This window comes from Zonotrichia albicollis, chromosome 11 (assembly GCF_047830755.1).
Source record: "Zonotrichia albicollis isolate bZonAlb1 chromosome 11, bZonAlb1.hap1, whole genome shotgun sequence".
NCBI lineage: Eukaryota > Metazoa > Chordata > Aves > Passeriformes > Passerellidae > Zonotrichia > Zonotrichia albicollis.
Window position 1 is genome coordinate 4270143 of NC_133829.1, and position 18768 is coordinate 4288910.

General features: G+C 41.0%; 1 long non-coding RNA gene across 2 annotated transcripts in view; it reads right to left on the reverse strand.

Moving 5' to 3' along the window:
* LOC106629231 (uncharacterized) overlaps positions 1 to 18069 on the reverse strand; it is a 143422-nt gene extending 125353 nt beyond the window's left edge. The window contains exons 1-2 of one of the 2 annotated variants that reach the window (XR_012582082.1): positions 17988 to 18069; positions 17757 to 17907 (exon numbers count right to left, since the gene is read on the reverse strand). This is a non-coding gene — a long non-coding RNA (uncharacterized LOC106629231). The remainder of the gene's footprint in view (positions 1 to 17756; positions 17908 to 17987) is intronic. The other variant, XR_001332412.3, reaches the window with a different exon arrangement.
* Between the last annotated feature and the right edge of the window lie 699 nt (positions 18070 to 18768).

An 18768-nucleotide genomic window follows, 5' to 3' on the forward strand; every position in this document is an offset into this window, starting at 1 on the left:
TCGATTGCTAGAAATTAATCCACAACTCCAGGCCTCTGGAAATTCATCAATAAAAAAAAGCTTAGTGAAAATAGTTCTCCTTTAGAAGAAAACAGAGCTGCTTCTTTTAATCCATTTCTAAGACAATGCTCTTTTGACAACTATTGTTTAAGTGTCTTTCTTAATAGGTGTTACTCCAATTTCATTTCTATTCAGCAGGGCTAAAGACAGTTTATACTTTTGTACAAAATTAGTAAAAAATTAATTCTGAACATCAAGGCATTTATGATTAATAACCTTTTATCATGATGACTAATGGAAGACTTCCATGAACTCTGCAGTTTTGATTCCTTTGGGAATTTTAAGAGAGGGAACTTATAAAAACATAGCCAAGTTGGCTTAAAAACTTGAGCCAGAAATCTTGCAAAATCCGATTCAATTCTTTAGCCAAATCTAGAAATGTTATGAAAACACTGAAACAAAAAACCCTTGTGTCATCCTTCAGTATCTCAAAATCTCCAGGAAGTGCCCTGATGGGCAGAACGACAGAGCAGAGAGGTGGAAATGGGATCTGTAGAAGTGAGGCTCATCTGCTCCCCCAGCCACTCCTTAACGCAGAATTATTGCCTTCCATTTGCTGTTCCATCTAACAATGCAGGAGGCATCATTCAGCAAATCAAAGGTGCGCCTCACCCCTGAAGACAGACTCTATCCAAAAGCCAGTTGATGCCCTGGTCATGCTGAGCTGATATTGAGAAACATTTCCCAGAAGAACTGAGCCAGATTCTCAAAGCAAAATGCCTCAGCGTGGCTCAGCGCTGGCTGACTCATGCTGGTGGGACTCCACTAATTTCTCTGGAATTGCATCAGCAGTAAAATCAAAGAAAACAGTGATAAATCACATTTTTTTTCTTTACCTTTGCCATCTCTGCAGCTGTGCTTTAGTGGCATAAATGATAAAAAAAAAAAAAAGGTGCAAATTTAATACTTTCAAATATACATGGAGAATGTGTTCCATTTTCCACAAACAACATTTGTTTCATGAACTGAGCTCCCAGAGCCAGGTTCTTCATATCAAGGGAAAAAGGAACAGAAAAGGAGTTGTATGAGTTATTTGGCCATTTCTAACTTCACAAAGGTGCTTTCTCAGTTTTTTATTTCAGGTTAGAAGGCAAATAAGATTTGAGAATATGATAATTTTTTAAAAAACCTCTACCCCAAAAAGTATGAAGTGGATGCTCCACTGAAGGGAAGACATGCTACACTGTTGAGACAAATCCCCTGGCTCAAGCAGTGTGCTCAGCTCCAGCAGGGACACCTTCTCACTGTCTTTTAAGTAGATTTATTGCTATTCCAAAATAAGCTGTACATGAGGATGCAGCAGAGAGAAAGCAAAGAGATAAAAGTAGCCGAAGTCCTCAGTGTATTATTTCATCAATGCATTTTTTAAACACATAACATTTTTACAATGCAAATTGTTACTCTGCTGGCACTTGGGGTACATGCTAAAATATCCTGGATAATGTGGTTTTGTTTGTTTGTTTTTTAAAATCTGCTTAAAATATAAGTAAAAGAATATTCAAAGTGTGTGTCTGGGGCCAGTTGTCATTTGCGGGGAGTAATGAGCTTCATGAATTTCATGGCTATCTGACATTCAGTCCCTTCTCCCTTTGAATTCTGAACAGCAATGGTTAAAATATTATTTTAAACTGCAAGAGTTGACCTTTCCGAGGTGGGTCCCTCCGTGGAAGGTGAAGGGCAGGTGTCCTGCTGAGATAATGTCACTCCTCAGCTGGCTGAGCTCCATTGTGAGGCGCGCTCCGAGTGTGACGTTATCCCAGCACGAGCCGAGCCCCCCGGCGCGCCCGGCTGCTGCAATGACAGAGCTGAAAGGTGGCCTGAGCATGGCAACAAAGGCAAAGTTTCACATCAGGGATGGTGGCTCCGTGTACTGCAGCTGGTTAAAATAATTAATGAACACCAAACGGACAGAACAACCAAAATTCTGGTCCTACCCCGAGGACGGCTTCCAGAAAATGCCATGGGTGCAATATTTCCTGTAATATCTGGTCTAATATTCAATCCTTGAATCAGCTGCTACAATCCTGAGCCAGTCAGAGCCATTCATATGAGAGTGAAATCTGCAAAACTTCATAAAAGTCAAGTGGATGTCAATGGGACTATCATGAGCTATTATGGGAAATGTATTCAAGCTATGATACAATGCCAATGGACAATTCACGACTAAATTATTCACTGTGATTTATTTGCCACTGTATCTCACTTTGTGGCAGGCATGTGGGAGATTTTCCAGGTTCACAACTAGTCCTGGAACAAACACAGGCTGCCTGTAAGCCTGCACTAGAGCTGGAGGGAATATCAAGACAATTTCTTTATCGAAACTAACCCCAAAGTTCTTACCTTAAGGCCTCCCTCCAATGTATTTCCTAGTTAAAAAAGGACTACCACAAAAGACCACAGGTGTGTGAGGAGAGCTGGAATGAGGGGAAAGGCACCCCATGAAGCTCAGGATGGAGTGCTGCCAACAAAAATGTGTGGCTATTGAATTACAGACACTTGTAGTGACTTGCAGCAAAGCCACTCACTGTGGGCTAAATTTGCACTCAAGCTTGCAGGGTCAGAAATGGAGAAACAGCACCATTTTTACAGAGAAGGTTTTCTATTTTAACTTGCCCTTCCTTTCTCAGGTATGGTAGCTCCTCTCCAAGGAGGAATTTTGGCTGGCATTGAGACCCAGTAGCTCCAGCTGAAGCCCCAAACCTTTGGCAGCAGCCATGGGCACAGACAGCAAAATCCAGCCCTCCTCCTCAGAGACAGGCAGGATCCGTATGGCTGAAGGTGCTAGCACTTTTCTAAACTGTTTTAGTCCATCTCTAATGGAAATCTAATGGAAATCATAAATTACTGAAAAAGGTCCACAGGTGCTGAAATTTACTACTGTGTTGACTGCTGGCAAGGTCTGAAAGTGAGGAACAATGCAAGATGTGCTAGGAAAATGAAATATTTATGACATTCATATTCTCCCTCAAGCTTAAAAAAAAGCCACCCAGCAAACCTTTTGCTTAGTGACCAAATAATAAAGCCAAAAAATAAAAAAAACCAAAACGAATGTGCAGGGATAAAAGGAAAAAAACCTTGACCCATGCGGGTGCTTTTAAAACTATCATTGCAAAGGGGATCCTTCTCATAGCAGGTCACTGGGTTTATTTATTTTATTATTTAGAGTATTGTCATTTTATCTGAGCATAAGAATAAATTGGTCTCGATGAAGAGAAGAATGGAATGGCTCATCATGTTAAACTCTGAATAATCAATGACATTTCTCAATATGCTATTCAGTACAGTACATTATTAGATATTATATGCACAGAGAGGAAGTTGAGATAATTTTTCCCACAAGTAAATGCTTGCTGTAGTTATTGTAGTTTGCATGAGACAGGAATGACTTGGAGCAAGGACAATAAAAAAGCAGGGGGGAAATTACACTACAGATTTGATCTGGCTTCCACAATCAGTTTGGCAATTGGTTTCATTGGGAACAGCTTCAAGCCTTGCAAGAATTAATGAAAAATAAAGGTTGGCTTTGAGCAGGATCGGCACAAAAAATAATGTGAATGGCATGAAAGGTTTTGATTTTATGCATTAGACATGGGCAGGGGGTGAAGAACAATCACTTCTAGATTTTCCAAATAGGGAGCTGGATATGAACTTGGTGGCAGTCCTGTTTTAAACAATTCACACCTAGCTGCACCTTGCAGGCTCCACAATCACTCTGATGTCTACCATATGTGCAGAACGACAATTTAAAAAATGGGGTGACACAAAAGCTAGGATCTTTCTCATAAGGGGCAGCTCCTATTGCTATAACATACTTTGAGTTTTAATGCCAATTCTTGAAAGCTAAGCCTCTGCTTGAGAGTCAAGGACGAGCTGGGTTTCATGCACAAAGATAGAAAGTGAGTACAAAGAGATGAGTAAATGACCCTCCCATCACACCCAGACACAGAGAGCCCGTGGGAGGCTGTTGTGTCCTTCAGCATGAGCTGACTTCCCTCCAAGCCCAAGAACATTTTGGATTATTACTCCTGTCTTCCACTCCCTGGAATGCGCCTTAGATGACAGATCAAGCCTGATTTCTAAATGACTCCACAAGAGGTCACCACAAGACGAACAAATTGTTGTCATGGATTTTGTAATGTCATTCCTCAAAATTTCACAGACATTGGCATATAGCTGCTGAATTGGATGGGAAGGACTTCAAGGAAAAAGGGGATGACGAGTCATCCTTGTGGCATCCTGCATCCCAGTAAGGTCAGCAAGGAAATGGGGTCAGAGCCAAACGATGTGAGTGACGTTATCTGTGTGTCACAGGATTGGCCTCCTATCCCTTGTGGGGTTGGGGCTTTGAGACGTGCCTGCACTGTGTAACTGAGCATGCCAGAGAGACACCCAAGTTGGAATGGTTTGAGCTGCTTCAGAGAGTGAAACAGTACAGCCATGTTTGCAGAGAGCTCCAACACCGCCACTCCTCTGCAGCTGGGAGGCAGAAATAATGAACGAGCTGCTGCAGCCACGCTGGGCTGGTGCCTCTGACCATGCTGAGAGGACACGTGGCTCTCCCAAGCCTCCATGGGCTGTGCCATCCATGGCTAGTGCCCCTGGCAGGGAACTAGCTGAGCCTCAGGGAATTATCATGGAAGACTGGTCTATCCACAAGCTGTCTCCTCCAGCCCACTGATAAACCCATCAAATTAAAATGAAGAGCAGGCGCTTGGTAGGAGTTCGTATTTTAGACAGCTTAATGAGAAACTGTTGGAGGTCAGAGTGACATTAATCCCCCACAACACAGGGATAGACTTGGAAGTAGATGGAAACTTTCTCCAGCCCCCACTCAGCAAAACATAGAGGTATGGGCTCACCCAGAAGCATTACAGCTGGCTTATTCATATACTTCATATGAAGCACGGGAGAATATGTGCCTTCAAAAAAAAACCCACACTGTCTGGGATCTGAAGAGACAGATAAACCAATATGTTCATTTTTGATTTGCTCGTGACATTCCAAAGGTTCAGGAGCTGTGAAATTCTGAGTCTGGAAACCGTTTCCCAGTGCTGTTTTGTGTGCTGATTTGATTTGTACAAGGATCAGCCTGAGACAGGTCACGGAGAGCAAATCACTTTAGTAAGCTAAACAGTAGTAATAATTTTAAGTGCTATTTTCCCCTTGAGATTAATTTTATTTTCTAATATAACCAGAGGCCAGTCAGAGAAAGAGGAGAAGAGAATGACATTTTCCTGGATCCTAAAAGAAAGCTTAATGATGGAGAGGGGGTTCAAAGATAATGGGAAATGGGGAGAGGCAACTGTAATAACACAGGAAGACTTTACATTTATGGAGGATGAAATTCACCCTTATGTATGGGGCTAGGACAAGGATCATAAAGTTTAAATGTTTACCCAGCACAGAGGTGGATTTCACCCCTGGTTACTTGTCTGTCCTCCAAGTGTGCACACATAGAGCTGAGAAAAACAGAGCCACAGCCCAGGATAAGGCTCTCAGAGCAGCAGGCTAACACAGCACTGTTTGTATTTTATGCACAAAGCAGTGTCAAAGATAATACCAAATAACAAAGATTGCTTTAAGGATGTCAATAGACAGGTGTGTGTAAAGACAGGAGAGGAAAAGTGGTTTAGAATCAAATAAACCAAGAAAACCTGCAGGAATATCCTTTTCTCCTGGATGAAATACGAAGCTCTGGGCAGCCTTTCCTCAGTCACTAAAAAGCAGCTTTTTCCCAAAATCCAGCATGAACCCTGACTTCTCCAGACAAAGAGGACAGTGACTGATCCCTGGGTGTAAGAGCTCAGTTGCACCCATTCTCCATGTGCTTCACCATCCCTGCAGGATGCGTTTCCACATCTTCATCCTTCATAATGTCTTACCCATGCCCATTTACTGCTTCCCATATAAACACAGACACTTCCTCAAAACATTCTTTAAGTCCATTGTTTGCCAGCACTGTCACAAACTCTGCTCAAGGGTTGACAAATAATTTGCAGAAAAATCTTATAGTAATTGTAGATTGTGTGGTCCTACAATTAACAAGCAAAGAATTTCATATGAAGAAATCCTGTATTTCCTGTAGTTAGGAGTCTTCTAACTTGTCTGGGATTTAAGTCAGCTTCCAATAGACATGATGAAAAACTCAGTTGTGGGGTGTGTGTTGTGTTCTATGGCCTTTTAGAAAAAGCAGTGATGTTCAATTCATCAAAAGCCTCTGAAAATTGATGCTGATTTGGGTAAAATGCTGAATGAAAAGAGCAAAGACAAGGATAATTTGTTTAAAGGCAATATTACTTTCTAAAAGGAACTAGTCTATATCTACATTTCTCTCACTTTTCCTTAGGTATTGAAGATGGAAAAGGCTTCATAAAAAATATAAAATGTTGTGAATTAAATTAGCGACTTTTTACCTAAAGGAAAAGAAGTCAAAACAGCAACATGTATCACAAACTCTGACTTTCAGCTTAGGAGGAGTTATCTTTGATTTCTATTTTTATGCTTAAAAAAAAAAACAACCAAAAAACCAAAACCAAACCCCCCAAAAAATCCAAAAAACCCACCAAAAAGAAAACCCAAGAAAAAATCAAACCAAAAGGAAAAAATCCCCAACATATTTATGTCATCTTGAAAGTGCAAATCTAAGTCCAGCCTCACTAACGGAGCTAAAGCTCATCTGCACATTCAGTACCTGAGTTTCCTCCTCTGAAACTCCCTCTGGATTGTCCCTAAGGCAGCACAGCCATGGAGGATTAAATGTTAATCAAACACCAAGTACAGTTTTAATCTTGCAGGCACTTACAGACATAAAAAACTTCCTATATGCAACTGGCCCTTTTGAGTTCAAAGCAATTACTTTACCTATATAAAGTTATTTACATGCACAAGTGTTTGCAGGTTCAAGGCCTATAACCTGAAAAGCACAATAATGTTTTCAACAGTCCCTCTTGAGCTACTTCATGGCAGTTCACTCTTGGAAGGGAAGGAGTTTCTGAGTATCTATCCTCCTAACTAGTGTTCTTCATCTGGCCTCTCTCTGATTCTTCACAACTCACCAGATTTAAAAATATGGTATTTTCTACAACTGTTTTACTGGAGATGCAAAGCATATGGTAAATTTTGAGTAAACTGTGTGCCCTTCCCTAGAGAAAATACATTTAAAAATAAACCTGCTATAGAGTCTATAAAAAGGCATCACATTTACAACACACAACTAAGTCACTGCTGCACAATACAGAAAAATTAAGACAGCCCAAACGAGTACAACTTTTCTAAGCAAACAAGGGGAAGTACAGGGAATTGGTACAAAAGAAATCTAAAAATCAAAGTGATATTGTTAGCACTAAAGCTTCCCTCCATTAAAGTCTCTTATTATCATGTTTATCCTCCAAACTGTCCTTCCTGCATCCAAAATGGACCAGTCTGTCTCACTTAGGAGTTGATTTCATGACAGGATCTACAGGGGATGCACATCTGCAGGGTTGTGAAGCCCAGCTCTTTTCCCATAAAAAATGCTCTATAGATGGCAATTCTTCCCACCCTTACTAAATATAATGAGTCCTGCAGTGGAACTTGGCAGCCCCTTAGCATTGCACAGCAATTACCAGGAAGAAGTGAAGAACACCATCATTTCCAAATGAAAGAATGGGGAATTAGAGGAGCATAATGTAGCTCTCCACTGGAATAAGGATGGGACATTGGAATTCTATGGCATCTTTTCTACATATACAAATGGGCTCTTCTGATTTCAGAGATGCTCAGAGCAGCATAAACAGTCTTTTGTCAACTAAAAATCAGCCAGTCCCTGAGCTGAAGTCAGAGGAGTTTCCACTACCTGAAGAAAAGACTTTGTGTTTCTTGTCATAAATATCCCACTCGGAATTGGAGAGCACGTTTTAAAGAGGAAAATAGAACTAAGCTGATCCTACCAAATAAATAAAGCAAAATATACTGCACCAGACATTTAGATTGCCCCCAAAGCAACTCCTTTCTCTTTTTCTCCTGAGCTTGAGCCTACATGAGAAAAGAGTGACCCCTCATTAATACCCTCCTTACAGACTGCTTATTGTTTTTACTTGTTTTATTTCCTTGCACTTGGAAATAGAAGCAATAAATTTCCAGGGAAATGAAACTCACTTATCAGATTTTCCAAGCATCAAGTTTCATATTAGGAAAGGGGAAAAAAAAATCATTCTAAGGGGACTCAGTACAGCTGTAAACCAATATGTGGAAGCTCTATCAGAGAATAAACTCTCCTGGTAGACTCACTGTTATAAGCCTCAAGTTTCAGTTAGAAATTGTCTTGAAAGAGCCAACAAATTTACAGGGCAAGTATTTAGTGATTCACAATCCAGACCCCTCAAATCAAATCAAGGCAACTGACATTTAACAAGGTCAAATATTGTCATGTCTGAAACAAATATGGATAGGCAGTGATTGCTGCATAAGCCATCTTTACCCGATTTATTTTTTTGTTTAATTTTCCTTCCAATAATATTTTTTTTAATCTAACACCTTGATGGGAAAAACAGAAAGAAGAAATTTTTTAATTGAAAAAGTTCTGTTCACTCCTAAAAAAGGTTTCTAGCTTTTGTTGTGTGTGTGTTTTCTAGGAGAGAGATATTTTGGTATTTTCCCTAATGCAAGTTCACTAATCACTGCCCAGTTCTCTTTCTCAGTGTCCTTCCAAGTGACCTTGCTGAAAACTGACCTCACACAGGGACCAGGACAGGGTCAGGCTGATAGACAAAATCTTAGACCAGGTTCTCCCACCAGTTATCACATTATAAATCAAGATTAATACCACAAAACTTAAGGCAATGGCCCTAGAATTAAATCGCTCCAGCAAGAACTTAGTTCACACAGATAAATCCTCCCATGGGGGTAAATATTAATGTTGGGGAGGGGGTGCAGAGCAAGGCTGTTTCAAACCACTGGCCAAAGTGAAAGGAATTTTGAGGCTCTTCAGACTTATTTTTAAAGGCCGCGTCTGGCATGAAAAATTCCTAATGCTCGTGTTTATGCACAATTCTACACAGAGACAGAGAATGAAAGAGTTGTCAAATCTCTGAGCACCGGGGAGCACGGGGGCACGAGGGGCAGGCAGGGATGCAGCAGGGATGCAGCAGGGATGCAGCAGGGATGCAGCAGGGATGCAGCAGGGATGCAGCAGGGATGCAGGCAGGGATGCAGGAAGAGATGCAGGAAGAGATGCAGCAGGGATGCAGCAGGGCCAGCTCTGCCAGCAGCTTTGCCTGCAGCACTTTATTCATTCCCTGACATCTGGGACTGACTGGGCTCTTGCCTCTGAGCAGCTCCTCCAGACTGTCAGGCAAGCCTTAAATTCTACATCAAAGTTACTGTTAGATTCCAACAAGGAGACACTTCAGTGTGTCCCAATCAGGCCTTAATCTTTAAGTGCTGTTTTTTCTCTCTCTCTTAAAGATCATGCTGGTTTTTCCCTCTCCCTGAGAGCTCTAGCTGAGCCAAAGCAAGCATCGCTCAGCCATCAAAACAAGCCAGAGCAAAATAATCCTTTTTTTTTTCCTGATGACTACCACGAGGAGGCACTGCAGCCTGCTTTATAGAAGGATTTTTTTAGTTATTAAAAAAAAAAAAAAGAGGAAAAAAAAAAAAAAAAAAAAAAAGAGGCAAGAAGAAAAGAGAAGAGAGAGGGAGGAAAAAAAAAAAAGAACCAACCACGCTGGTGAAGTGTCTATTCGACACCAGCACAGCTCTGGTGTCATTCCCTATTTAATGGCTGTCAGTGAGGGGGAAAGACAACGTGGTGGGTAATTAAAACCAAATTGCAGGCAGGAGATGACTGCAGAAGGATGATATTGTCATTAATACTGATTTAACATGCACCTGGGTAAGGTGAGAGAGTGCAGCTAGGGAAATCGCAAAGGCACCAGGGTTGCCTAATTTAAAGATGTAGGGTTTCCAGCCCAAGCATGTTTAAAACCCGAATAAAACCATCATATTATGACAGCGGATATAAAACTGAAACAAATGTGCTACACATGTCTGTTAAAAAGAAAAAACTCTCCAACCCTGTGTTCACAGCAAAGCAAGCGCTGCGTCCTCTCTGAAGTTCAAAAGTATTTTTTTTTAAAGAAGGTTTTTTGTTGGGTTCTCTCATATCTTGGTTTCTAATGTGTTCGGTGCTTCCTCTGCTTTTACAAAGCTGACTGACAAGAAGGGACCTTTGTTAGATGGAGGGGGAAAAAAACCCACTGAAAAATCCAGTCTGTCTCACAGAAAAAAAAAAAATCTGCTCCATTAATATTTCAGGGAGTAAAGATCCCCCACCTCGAATTTAGTGCAAGACTATGGTACAATTCACTTGTGAAGAAAGGAAACTATGGACTGGCTACTGAGACAGCAGATAAAACAAGGAAAGTTTGTTAATGACAATATGTTACACACTACAGAGGTTTGTGTGGCTCCAGCCCTGACCAGCTTCGTTCCCAAGGCTCAACCCCGGATCCAGCAGGGCTGGGGAAAGCTTGCCCAGCATATTGCTAAATGCAATGTAAATCAGTAGCTCTTAATTATAAATTCAGCTACTGGACTTTTCCTTAGCGAAACAATGCGGTTCAAAGCTTTGAGAAAAATTTTATGACACCTAAAGGTGAAAAAGTATCTTACAAAAACTACACTTCTCCCCCTGTCTTTTTAATATTTTTTTTTCTTTTTTTAGAATTCACTTTCTGGACATCATATCAAGTTCAAACAACTGAAAGGGGGGGTGCAGCCTTCACAGGCAACATATTGTTGTACATGAAAATGTACAAACTACAGCTGAAATCGGGGTAGGAATCAATAAATTTCTTTTTAGTTTAGTTGTAAATGAAAGGTGTGTATGGAAATTACCACCTTTCTGACTTACTCTTAAAAACTAAGTCGTTATAGAAGTCATGAAGATATACATATATTCCACAGAGGAAACATATTCAAAGGTGAAACTTTCAAAATAAAAAAAAATTAAAGACAAAATAAAAATAAAGATTAAAGAGCTCAGGTAGAGAAAATAAAGGTGATGTGACGGGTCCTGACCTAAAGGCTGTTGAAATCTGTGGCGAAGTTCTGGAAATTCAGCAGACTTGATCAAACTCATAACAAACATTATTATGACAGGCTTTCACTGTTTCATTTTCCCTTTTGCAAGAATGTGAAAGGTACAATTAGACTTTTAATTAAACCGCAGAAATGTTTGTCACCTTCTGACGATTTGCACGATTTTTTTTTCAGTTCCCAGCGACCTGTGAATTAAATACTCCTCTTCCTCTCCCATTCCTGCACACAGAGACCTTGTCCTTGGGGGCTGCCGCTTTTGGGAGGACACCAGCGGGTTGGCAGCGTTGGCTGGCTGCAGAGGGCTCGGAAAATGCTCATTTTTCACAGGGTGCTGCCAGAGGAGCTCAGCTCCGGGCCGGATCACGCCCAGAAAGTGCCAAGCGTGCGGGATTCCCCAAGGCAGGGGGAGCAGGGCGAGGGATGCAGGATGTGGGGATGCAGGATGCGGGGATGCAGGGTGCGGGGATGCAGGGATGAGGGGATGCAGGGTGCGGGGATGCAGGGATGAGGGGATGCAGGGTGCGGGGATGCAGGGATGAGGGGATGCAGGGATGAGGGGATGCAGGGATGAGGGGATGCGGGGATGCAGGGTGCGGAGCTGCGGGACCGAGCGGTGCCTGCGGAGCGCGGACAGTTCCCTGCTGGGCTGGGGGCAGCAAAGATAAAGGCATCGCTCAGGAAAAAAGCGATTTCGTGACAAGACAGGCAGAGAAGGACCCAGGCAGGCAGGTGCTGTTTCTCCCCGGGCTGGACGCAGAACAGACAAGCTGCTAGAAAAGACTGGCAAAAAACCCACGAGATCTGCCGAAGTCAGTGTGAGTTTCGCTGACTTGTACTGAATAGACTTGGAAAGCAGCTTCAGTATCAACAGTTCCTAAATTAAAACCTGTTTAGGTGATCACCAGATCATGCACTCGCTTGCCTGTTTCACTCAAATTATCTTTTTCCCCATATTCTAAAAACTGGAACTCCAGTGACACTCACAAACAACATATGTTGGTCAGATGAACATAACATCAGCTTTTTTTTTCCTGCATGTCTGTGTATGAATATTTTATGGCTCAGTATTTTCCAGATCCAAGATCAGAATTCAGCTATCAATTTTCTGGACCCTGACACTCCATTTTCTTAATTGGTAGTAATTTAAAAATCAAGTGACTTATTTGCAGTCTACTTTCTTGTTTAAGAAAAAAAGGAAGCAGACATCTTTATAATAGCTGCCTAGAGAAATGTCATGACAAATTGCAGCATAGATCAGAAATACTACTTAGCAAAGAGCTTAATACAAGCAGCTTAATACATAAATACGAAAAACTAGGAGCAGGATAAAAAAAAAAGAATCCTAATCTCTTTTGCTCAACTTTGAAATCTCTAAGGCCCACATCCTATAAAACCTCGGTGCTTTATTTTATGATCACAAGGAGCCCTCCTCAAGTTAGTAACTCTAATAGAGTTCATGCTTAAAAATCCACTGTGATAAGACTTAAAGTACATCTTCTAGTTGGGAATATTGGCTTCCTAGTTGGCAATTTTTCCTTCCTGATGGTTCTTTTCTCTCACTTATAAAATACATATTCTGTTATGATTTCATCTGTCTAAATAGAGGGATTCAGATAAACTACTTCCACTACTGCATCAAAGCATGATCTAAACGTCTGGATATGAATCAATTAAATTCTCCTTTTCACTTTGAAAAACTTGCCAGAGGAATAGCTTTCTTTCCCTATTAGTTGTTTGAGAGTTTGAGAGATTTTCTTTATATTCAGGTCCCTATAAAAAATCAGTCCAAGGACAGTTAATTTGGAAATCTGTAGGGTTTTTTAATGCCCATAAAATAGATCACGTTGTATTTTCTTTTATGACACAAGGTGAAAGCATAAGAGCCTCTAATATTGTTTTATGTTTGGTTCACTCTGAAATCAGAGAAAAAAAATCCAGAGAAAAAAGTCACTTTCCAAATTCTGTTATCCCTGCACCTACAAACAAAGGGGGTTATTGAAACTCCGTGCTAACAAGGCTTCAGGTACCAAAAAAGAAAGTTGTGCCTTCCTCAAGCATCCCCACAAAAGGAAGTGATCAGTCTTCAAAGCAACTGATAATTCATGGACAGAAAACAACAATGCTCAACCCAATAAAAGCAGCTCTTCTGCAGTGAGTTGGAAATCTGACCCCAGTCCCAATAGCTGCCTGCAATAAAGCATGGAAAATCATGAAGCAGCTACCTGGCACTTAATACTGGGTTATTATTAGAAAACTATTTTCTTGTGAAGAAAAAGAAAAAAAAAAGTAATTTTCTTGTACAGCTAAAAGAAAAAAGCAAATAACATCCCTTTCACCTTTTAAAAATACTAATGGCTCTATATTGAGTTTATTTGCAGCTGAAGTAAAAAATACACGGGACAAACCTTCCCTAGGTGCAAAATGATATTGCTCTGTGGGCTTCAGTGTAGCTATTTTCATTTATTCCAGGTCTGGACCTGGCAGAGGAATTTTTAATTTTTTTTTTTTTCCCCTGGAAAGGTAACAGCTGCCAGCAGCAAAGCCAGAAACATGCAGTTTCTGTTATATTTTGCTTTCAGATGAAATGGAATGTCTTCGGGGAGCCCAGAGGCATGCTAATGAGACAGGTTCAATGGAGATGGACACACTGAGGCAGCACCTTGGCCCCTGCTCTGGCTGCCCTGCGTGCGGAGCACGGCTCGGCGGCTGGAGAGGTGCCCTGAGGGGCATGGGAGGATTTCCATTGCACTGGGATTCTTGCTTATGAACTTTCATTAACACAGGGTTAATTTCTAAGGACACCAACGAGTCAAAATGTCTTGCAATTGTTCCAGGACTGCTACACAGAGACGTTTTTCTATCCAAAAAAAAAAATTATTTGGATTCGTGCAAATGTATTTTGTTTGCGAAGGGGAATATTGAATGTTGGACTTGTTTTAACTCAGCAAATACTGTAATATTAATGTATTCACTGAGTGGATTAGGAAATTTATCTTGTAATTTGTTGCTGCTACTAGTTGTCATTTTTGATTCCTGGAAAAATGAAATAAGATTTAACTTCAAAAAGTTCTTCTTTATTATCTAATTAAATAAAGGTGGCAGATTAATTGACTAATTGGTATTCATGTATAGATGGAGACATATGGAAAGGATTTAAGATTAGACATATGGAAAGGATTTCTAAGATCTGTAAGACTGTGAGCAGCATTTTATCAGATGTTTTGTATACAACACGTGACCTGCACAAAATGCTGCATTCAGCATATACGCCAGATTCATAAATGGGTACATCTGAAATTCAGCCTCGTGGACATATTCACAATCAGCAAAGATGCAGACTAGTAATTCCATTTTGGACACAAACACAGCAACAAGGAGGAATCTTAAATGCACACTAAAGTGCCATAATAAATAGTGATTTTTAATTTTTTTTTTTAGGGACAGACCTTACCATCCATGCCCACACTGAGTTATACACAAACGCTTGAAAAATACCCATTCAAGCGGGTGGCAGCACAAAAGTGCCAGACTCTGAGTAAGATCTCAGCTGGCTGAGTTCAATGTGCACACAGAGGAACAAGGAGGGAAGGTGTGGGGATTTAAGCCACTCCATTTCAGCATTAATTCACAGGGAGGTGGTCTAGACAGCGGAACTCAACGCCGCAATGTACACACAGAGCCAACAGATACAACCACGCTCGCAGCAAAAAAAGAAAAAGACAGAGTCAGACAAGCCTTGCTAGAGAAAAACAGTTACATTCTGTTAGGTTAATGGGTTGCAATATCCCTGCCACATCTGCAATGGTTTTAGAGGATTTATACCTGTAGTGAAGCAAACGATGACCGCATTGCATTATCATCTTTCAAATAAATACAATATATTCTTGAAATACTGATTTGGTCAAGTGCCTGGGATTCTTGTTCGACTCCAGCAAGGATTTTGACTGCAACTCAGAATTGCAATGCCTATTTGGGAATTATAATAGAGCAACTCACCACAAGGAAAAAAGTGGCTGCTTTTATAAAAGTCTATGTCATTGCTACTCTGAAAATGACACTTGAACTTGGGATTTGTGTAAATGCTGTGATGAAATCTTGAAACACTGTAAGAATTTATCAGCTAGAGAACTCTTCACAATGGGCCAAATCAGTAAAGATGGCACTCTTTGTAAAGTTATCAGCTAGAAAAAGGAGGTTTTTTCCCCAAATACAGGTAGAAAGCCAGCAGTCACACCATGCAGGTGCCAGTGCTGGAAGAGGCAGGTTTTCTGACTACATTGAAAAGAAACTCTATTAGTATATTTCAAATCACATGAAATAGAAATTGCCTCCATTAGTGATCTTGGAGCAGTCACAGCACAATTCTGGAATTAGGATAATTTCTTACAGCCTCACCCAATACTCCTGAGGAGTTTACCATGCCATGATACCAAAACAACTAATTTTTCAGCTCCTGGTGCAAAGGGCCCACAAATAAGGGATGATTTGAAGACAGGACTCAGTTTATTCTCTGGAATGTGGGTACCACATTTTTCTGGCTGTACCATCCCCTGCATACTTGACCCAACTGGGATATTAACTCTTAGCTGAAATATACCCAGACACCCACAGAGCCCTTAAACAATGAATAAGAAATTTGAAGATACTGATACTTTCCCTCAATTTACTTTTCTGGAAGCAGCAAAATATCCCAGTTTGTCAAATTTAAAAGCCTTAACCCTTCCTAATCCTAACCATAACCTTAACCTAGCCCCAGACCCTGGCTCAGAGAGCCCTGCCTGCAAATCAAAAAGAATAATTCCATCAAAGCTCGTGATACTTTGCTCTTGTTTTATCTCCAGGAATTTGCAAAGTCCCACACTCATCTTGGCTGCTGCCTCCCTGTTTTTTCTACTGCACAGCCCCACTCCAGCTGAAAGCAGACAACAACACCAGAAACTGGGACATTCCTGAGTGTGACACCGAGCACTCCTGACCCCAACCCCAAGTCCAGCCTAACTGAGCTTGGGAACTGAAGGGAGACTCACAGATTAGTCATGCTTTTTGTTCACCTGTCTGAAAACTGCAAAAGATCCCAAACCTGGACCTTATTCCTAACCTTAGGTAGGCATGGGAAACATCTGCCAGCCTCCAGCACAGAATGGGAGAGCAGACAGCAGACAAAGCATAGGGGTTCAAACCAGCACGCCCAGAACAGGGCTGACTATGGCAAACCTTTTATTAAAAGCATCTCAGATTGTATATTAAATAATTTAGCAGCTCTTACTTAAGGAAATATAAGAAAACATGCACAAACTAGTCTCATAAAAACCTAATTTTATGTAGTGAACAGTGTGTGCTAATTTCCCTATTGTTAGCAGGAGTATAAAACATCTCAATACGCTGTGAGGCACTGAAATAGGCAAACTAACATAAAAAATATACTAATAATACTGTTTATAATTTCTGCCTACTCCTTATATAATAACTAAAGAAAGAAAGGGGAAATACAGGTTGGGAAATCTTATTTTTGAGAGGTTATAACCCAGCCTTTGTGTTCACTTTCACGATAAGCCCAAATTTCCTTCTCAAGCCTACACTTAAAACAAGAGAGAAGCAAAAGATTGAATCAAGACTCTGTGAGTTATGAGGAATACTGTATACATTAAAATAAGAATTAATAATGCCTCAGAGGATCTTAAAAACTGTTGACAGACCCATGTGTCCCCCTATCCAGATATGTCCATGTGTGTTGTTTCCAAATGTGAGATTTAACTAAGTCTGTCAGGTACCAACTCACATTTTTCTTATTTTCTGTCACGTGCATCAGCCAGTCCTTTCCTCTAACAAAGGAACCACAAATTGTTGTGGAGGTGACTCACTAGAAATACATCCCAAGGATGAGTTCGGGGAAAAAAAAAGAAGAAAAAAAAAAAAAGAAAAAACATGAGAAAAACAAAACTGTCCCTGTTGTAGCTGTGTTCTCTGATTTTGCAGAACTCTGTGTTTTCCTGCAATCCCACCCAGGTTGCCCATTCCCAATTTACAGGGCCCGCACGCCTCCCCATGCACCAGCTGCGGCAACTGAAAGTAATTATCACTCCAGACACAATAAGGTGTTAAAGGTAGTGGCGAGCATTTTGTGCAAAAAGAAAAAAAAATTAGGAAGGAGGGAACCTGATGAAAGGAGATTAGTGTCTGTTAGTCTTTTGGAGAGGAACAGGGGAAAGCAAAGAGGGGAAGAGAAATAATAAATAACCCCGATCCTTAGGGAATACTTGCATACGTGGCAGACAATGAAATAAAAGTTTTCTTTGAAGAGTGAGTTCCTTTTCGGATGAAGTAAGCGGCACCAAAATGAAATCACAGAGTTATGTTACAGCTGATGTATAACTGATCAAAAGAGCAACAGGATGGAGTTATGAGAACAGAGGTTGGGAAAAACAGAATTAAACCAAAACACACTTCTTTGGAAAATAACCTACGGGACCCAGGGAATGGGGATAGCCACTGCCAGGCTGCTCACGGAGGCTCTGCCTCAGGAGCAGCCTGGCAGCTCATTCAATACCTGTCCTGAACTTCTCCTGGGGGTGGGAGGGAAAGGGAACAGACAGCACACGCAGGAGGGAAAATCTTACTGGAAAAGTTGTCAGAGGCAAGGCAGGGAGGGCACGGAAGAATAGGAGTTCGCTCCCAGGAACGGCAGCGAGGTCGGATCCGTTCTGGCTCTCTGTCTCTTTCCAGGGGATCTAATTTGCAGTGAAGCCCCTGGGACTCCTATCCCCGGCACTGGTAGGAATGAGATCACAGCCTGAGTATTTGTTCTACATTTTCCAAGAAAGTAGATTTTAGTGCAGCAAAGGACTCACATAAGGATCTCTGTGAATGACTCAGGAACGCGCACACCAAGAAATGTGCGGGAGCTGTAGAAGGGAATTTTTTTAAAGTCAGTTACATTTCTGCAAGGGGTAGAAGTTTATTTATTTATATAGGTAATAGCTGCTCATTCTTATCCCACTTTCACAAGTTTTTTCCTCTGAAGTTATTCCACTGATGATTTAATGCCTGCTGAACAGCTTTTCCAGGCATGGTCAGCTCTGCTATGGGGTAGTGTCCAGCAGCTATAGATGAAACTGGTGATAACCCCTTCAGCTAACACAAAAACCTGCAATACAGGCTGTAATCAAGAATACCCAGTCTTTTCAGTGTGTAAACCCCCACTTTAGCTGTCTACCTCCTAATTTCTGTGATAAGTTCTGGATTCTGATGAGTCTCCTGTTTATTTAGTGAAGCACAAGTAGAATCGGACATGGAGCAATGTGAAATATTTCCAAAGAAATTGCACCCAACTTGTCTGCATTGTTAGAAGCTTCCAATTCAACAGAGCTCACAGCTAAAAATACAGAAATTGCAGTCTATGGAGCATTCAAAGCAAGGACTGGTTTGTACAGCTGTAAACTAATGTACATGTTTTCACACAGATTTTCTGCATTTGAATAGCTCTGACTTCAAGCTACACAAACCTTTCCACTTGTCTTTTGTACTGGATATTTGTGAATGCTGTAAAATCCCCAGCTTTGGAAATGTGACCAGTTACAAATTTAAGCGAAGAGTTGCGATTTGGTTTGGGTTTTGTTCACAAATCTCTGC